This window comes from Bombina bombina, chromosome 4, assembly GCF_027579735.1.
Source record: "Bombina bombina isolate aBomBom1 chromosome 4, aBomBom1.pri, whole genome shotgun sequence".
NCBI lineage: Eukaryota > Metazoa > Chordata > Amphibia > Anura > Bombinatoridae > Bombina > Bombina bombina.
The window spans coordinates 865,665,757-865,671,966 of NC_069502.1; the positions used below are offsets into that span (position 1 = coordinate 865,665,757).

General features: G+C 47.6%; 1 non-coding gene across 1 annotated transcript; it reads left to right on the forward strand.

Moving 5' to 3' along the window:
• Window positions 1-3,804: 3,804 nt before the first annotated feature.
• TRNAI-AAU (transfer RNA isoleucine (anticodon AAU)) lies at window positions 3,805-3,878 on the forward strand. Its single transcript has one exon. It is a non-coding gene; the product is annotated as a tRNA-Ile (tRNA).
• The last annotated feature ends 2,332 nt before the right edge of the window (window positions 3,879-6,210 follow it).

A 6,210-nucleotide genomic window follows, 5' to 3' on the forward strand; every position in this document is an offset into this window, starting at 1 on the left:
ATGGCAGGCCCCTTCAGCCCGCACTCGTTACGAAACTGCTCCTTTGTCCATGGCTGTTGGGGTTCTCCATTTTGAAACCCTCCAGTTCCAGGTGATAAACTCTCTGCATTTTCCGGTTGTTCTGAGTTATCCCTGGCTCCAAAATCACAATCCCAGTCTCGAAATGCTGTTGTGGTCCCCGCAATGTATTTCCACTTGTCTTCGGAAACCAGTTAAAGTCTTGTGCACTTCTTCGGTATCTCAATTGCCAGAGGAGTACCGAGAGTTCCTAGACGTTTTTGACAAGGTCCGTGCCGGTACGTTGCCTCCTCACCGGTCTTACGATTGTGCCATAGACCTGCAACCCGGAGCCCTTCCTCCTCGGGGCCGGGTATACCCTCTGTCTGTTGCAGACAATTGTGCTATGGAGGAGTATGTTGCAGATGCTCTGTCACAGGGGATCATCCGCAAATCCTGCTCTCCTGCAGGGGCTGGCTTTTTCTTTGTGAAGAAAAAGGATGGCGAGTTAAGACCATGCATCGATTATAGGGGTCTTAATCATCTTACATTAAGAATGCTTAACCTATTCCACTCATTACGGAACTCTTTGACCGCCTCAAGGGAGCTACGGTCTTTACTAAACTTGATTTGAGAGGAGCGTACAATCTCGTTAGGATTAAGGAGGGCCACAAATGAAAAACAGCATTTAACACCAGGAGCGGGCATTATGAGTATCTTGTAATGCCCTTTGGCCTATGTAATGCTCCTGCTGTTTTTCAGGAATTTATTAATGATGTCCTACGAGATATGTTGCAACAGTGTGTTGTGGTGTACTTAGATGACGACATCATACACTCACCCACACTTGAGGCTCATCGTTATGATGTTACACGGGTTCTTCAGAGACTACGCGAGAACGGCCTGTTTTGTAAACTCGAGAAATATGAGTTCCATCAGACTCAAGTAACCTTCCTAGGTTATGTTATCTCCGTTGCAGGGTTCTCCATGGATCCTGACAAGTTATCTGCAGTGGCCACGCCCAGTTGGTCTTCGGTCTATTCAACGTTTTTTGGGGTTCGCCAATTACTATAGAAAGTTTATTAAAAACTTTTCTTCCTTGGTCAAACCTATCACAGACATGACCCGTAAAGAGAATGATCCACTCCATTGGTCACCTACTGCCATTAAGGCCTTTGATAGTCTTAAAACTGCCACTCCAGTTCTGGCTCATCCTAACCCTGTCCTGCCTTTCGTTCTTGAGATTGATGCGTCTGAGACTGGAGTAGGTGCCCTCTTGTCTCAATGTCCTACGCCCGACGGTTCCTTGCATCCGTGTGGTTTCTTCTCTAAGAAATTGTCTCCAGCGGAGTGCAATTATGAAATTGGCGACAGGGAATTACTGGCCATAATTTTGGCACTCAAGGAATGGAGGCATCTTCTCGAGGGTACTAGCGTGCCAGTGCTCATTCTTACTGACCACAAGAATTTAACTTATCTATCTGAAGCAAAACGTTTGTCGCCCCGACAGGCTAGATGGGCGCTATTTTTGTCTCGGTTTAATTATGTGGTCTCCTACCTGCCTGGTATAAGAATGTTAGGGCTGATGCCCTCTCTCGACAATTTTCGTATTTGTCCAAGGAGGAGTCTGTACCTACTCCTGTTATACCTCCTGACCATATTTTGGCTACCATACGTACTAATTTGACTTCTCCCTTGGGGAAGGAGATCCTGGCTGCACAAACCAATGCACCTCCTGAGAAACCTAGTGGTAAGTGTTTTGTTCCTGAGAATCTTCAAACTAAACTTTTGCACACTTACCACTATCCTAAAGCCGCAGGTCACCCAGGCAAGAACCAAATGATTTGGTCTGTCATTCGAAAATTCTGGTGGCCAGGTCTTCGATCTGAAGTTGCTGCGTATGTTGCCTCCTGCTCAGTTTGTGCACAGAATAAGACTCCTCAACGTCTTCCTGTGGGTCTACTTCAACCTATTGCTAATGGTGAGCGTCCTTGGACACATCTTTCCATGGACTTCATTGTCGAGCTCCCTGTTTCCAATGGCAATACTGTTATCCTTATGGTGGTTGACCGTTTTTTCTAAAATGTCCCATTGCATTCCCTTGAAGAAGTTGCCTACCGCTCAGGAGCTTGCTTCAATTTTTGCCCGGGAGGTCTTCCGTTTACATGGGTTACCCAAAGAGATAGTGTCAGACCGGGGTAGCCAGTTTGTCTCCAGATTTTGGCGTTCCTTTTGTGCTCAAATGGGGATCCAGCTTTCCTTCTCCTCGGCATATCACCCTCAATCCAATGGGGCTGCGGAATGGTCTAATCAAGCTCTGGAACAGTTCCTCCGTTGCTATGTCTCAGATCACCACATATTACTCGTAATAGTGCTATTAATGCTTCCTCCAAGTTATCCCCATTCATGGCGAATTATGGGTTTCAACCATCCTTGTTGCCTGATTCATTCATGTCTCAGGGTATTCCGGCTTTGGAGGAGCATCTCCGGCAACTCCGTTCCACGTGGTTGCAGATTCAGGATTGCCTTCATCATTCTATGCAGTGCCAAAAGTTCCAGGCTGATCGTAGGCGTCTGCCCGCACCTTCCTACCAGGTTGGTGAGAGAGTTTGGCTGTCCTCCCACAACTTGAACCTTTGTGTGCCTTCCAATAAATTGGCTCCCTGTTATGTTGGTCCTTTTCGAATACTCTGACGGGTTAATCCTGTGGCCTATGCTCTTGACCTTCCTCCTGCTATGCGCATCTCCAATGTTTTTCATGTCTCCCTCTTGAAACCATTGGTTTGTAATCGGTTTACCACTGTGTTGCCTCGTCCCCGTTCTATCTTTGTTGAGAACCATGAGGAGTATTAGGTCAGCAGCATTATTGACTCTTGTATGTCCAGGGGCCGTGTACAGTATTTGGTTCACTGGAGGGGCTACGGTCCGGAGGAGCGTCCTTGGGTTCCCTCCTCTGATGTTCATGCTCCCGCCCTCCTCCGTGCCTTCCATGCCCGTTTCCCCAATAAGCCTTTTGTCCTCCCGCGGGGGAGGGGTTGTTGAGGGGAGGGTACTGTCAGGGTTTTTCCCTGTTTGTTTGCCATGTGCTGCTGGCAGCCATTTTACTCACCTCTCTTCCTGACTATGGTGCATTGTGGGGGATGCTGCTCATTTCCTGCACTTCCTTTTATGGCCAGACTGGTGTGCATCATCCATGCGAGACAGGATGCAGTCTCAGAATTGTGATGTCATCACTTATTATTTAAAGGGTTCAGTATGCTTTGCCTTGTCTCAGACCTGTTTGTGAGAGTTCCTGTGTATTACCTGGCTGACTGACGTCCTTCCTGGTTCCTGATCCCTGGCTTGTTCCTGACTCTGCTGTTTTCCTTGTTCCTGATTCCGGCTCGTCTGACTATTCGCTTTGGCTCCTGACTTGGCTCGTCTGACTACCGGCTCTGGTTTTGACTCCTGGCTTGTTATTTGACTTGTGGTCTTTTTATTATTTTTTGCTATTAATAAAGGTGTGATTATTTTTGCACTTCTCGTCTCAGTCTGATTCCTGGCACCCTGACAGAAAGGAGCCAGCCGCTCGTTAAAGAAAACCGTAGTCAGGATTCAAACCTGCGCAGGGAAACCCCAATGGATTTCTAGTCCATTGCCTTCTATTTATTTATTTGAAAATTCATATACACGTACTTGCTCACAGGTAGCCCACCCCACATCAAATTAGCCACCTCTGTTCCTTCTTTGGCCTTTCAATTTCAGGCCTAGGTCAGAGCAGCCTGAGCGCTACCCAGCAAACGCAAGCAAAACATGGAGGAGCGCTCTGGCCGGTTAGCTTAGTTGGTTAGAGCGTGGTGCTAATATCAACAAGGTCGCAGGTTTGATCCCTGTATGGGCCACTTCCTTTTTCCCATCTCAGAAACTTCAAAACTCCCACTAAAAAAGGAGAGGCAGCGCCGGTCTTGCAGCATGCCGCCTGGACCACCGAAGAGCTTGTGCCCCTTTGCTGCTTCACCTTTTGCTTAAACAGATTAACGCACACCCCTGGTGCGTAAGGTTGTAGAAGAAAAAGCAGTGCCACCTTGAAAGGAGCCGGCCGCTCGTTAAAGAAAACCGTATTCGGCAGGATTCAGACCTGAGTGGGGAAACCCCAATGGATATCTAGAGTCCATCGCCTTCTATTTATTTGAAAAGCCCTATACTTGCTCACAGGTAGCCCACCCCACATGAAATTAGCCACCTCTGTTCCATCTTTGGCTTTTCAATTTCAGGCCTAGGTCAGAGCAGCCTGAGCGCTACCCCATGAGAGCTTGCACCCCTTTGCGGCTCCACCTTTTGCTTAAACAGATTAACGCACACTCCTGGTGCGTAAAGTTGTAAAAGAAATGGCAGCGCCACCTTGAAAGAAGCCGGCCGTTTGTTAAAGAAAACCGTAGTCGGCAGAATTCAAACCTGCGTGGGGTAACCCCAATGGATTTCTAGTCCATCGCCTTCTATTTATTTGAAAAGCCCTAAACTTGCTCACAGGTAGCCCACCCCACATCAAATTAGCCACCTCTGTTCCATCTTTGGCCTTTCCATTTCAGGCCTACGTCAGAGCAGCCTGAGCGCTACCCCGCAAACGCGAGCAAAACACGGAGAAGCGCACTGGCCGGTTAGCTTAGTTTGTTAGAGCGTGATGCTAATAATGCCAAAGTCGTGGGTTTGATCCCTGTACGGGCCACTTCCTTATGAATTTTTAGATGTCTATTAAGAGCCGATAAACAGGTATAACATTTCCCACACTCAGAACATGAAAAGGCTTTCTCTCCTGTATGAATTTTCTGATGGTAATTAAGAGTAGTTTTAACCCCTTAATGACAACTGACGTACCAGGTACGTCCTGCAAAAACTAGCAGTTAGTGACAATGGACGTACCTGGTACGTCAGTTGTCTAAGAGTGCTGGAATCGATCGCAATCGCTTCCAGCAGCTCTCAGGGTATTGCAGTGATGCCTCGATATTGAGGCATCCTGCAATACCCTTTAAAAAGCATCCGATGCAGAGAGAGCCACTCTGTGGCCCTCTCTGCACCGGTAGCGATGGGGCCGTTCGTTGGTGGGAGCTTACAAGGGAGGAGGGTGGGCGGCCCATCGCTACCCGGCATCCGGTTCCTACAAGTGCATTGTGCACGCCGGATGCCGGGAGCGTGCGGAGGGGGGGCCTGCGTGTGCGCGCGCGCGCAGCAAACACTGCCACCAATGAGTTCTGTTAAGAGGGAGGGGGGGCAGCAAACTTTAAAAAAAAAAAAAAATAATAGGATCTGGTAGGGTTAGGGGGGTGGGGGTACTGGGGGGGGGGGCAGCTACACTACAGAAAAAATGAAAAAACAACTAAAAAAAAACAAAAAAACACACTTTATTTTTTGGGGAAAACTGGGTACTGGCAGACAGCTGCCAGTACCCAAGATGGTGGCAAATAGGTAGGTGGGGAGGGTTAGAGAGGTGTTTGGGGGGGGATCAGGGAGGTTGGGGGTTAAGGCAGGGGTCCATCACAGCTGAATAATTAAAAAAACAAAAAAAAAACACCTTTTATTTTAGTACTGGCAGACTTTCTGCCAGTACTTAAGATGGCAGGGACAATTGTGGGGTGGGGGAGGGAAGAGAGCTGTCTGGGAGGGATCAGGGGGTGGGATGTGTCAGGTGGGAGGCTAATCTCTACACTAAAGCTAAAATTAACCCTGCAAGCTCTCTACAAGCTACCTAATTAACCCCTTCACTGCTGGGCATAATACAAGTGTGGTGCGCAGCAGCATTTAGCGGCCTCCTAATTGCCAAAAAGCAACGCCAAAGCCATATATGTCTGCTATTTCTGAACAAAGGAGATCCCAGAGAAGCATTTACAACCATTTGTGCCATAATTGCACAAGCTGTTTGTAAATAATTTAAGTGAGAAACCTAAAATTGTGAAAAATGTCACTTTTTTTTTATTTGCTCGCATTTGGCGGTGAAATGGTGGCATGAAATATACCAAAATGGGCCTAGATCAATACTTTGGGTTGTCTACTACACTACACTAAAGCTAAAATTAACCCTTCAAGGTCCCTACAAGATCCCTAATTAACCCCTTCACTGCTGGGCATAATACACGTGTGGTGCGCAGCTGCATTTAGCGGCCTTCTAATTACCAAAAAGCAACGCCAAAGCCATATATATCTGCTATTTCTGAACAAAGGGGATCCCAGAGAAGCATT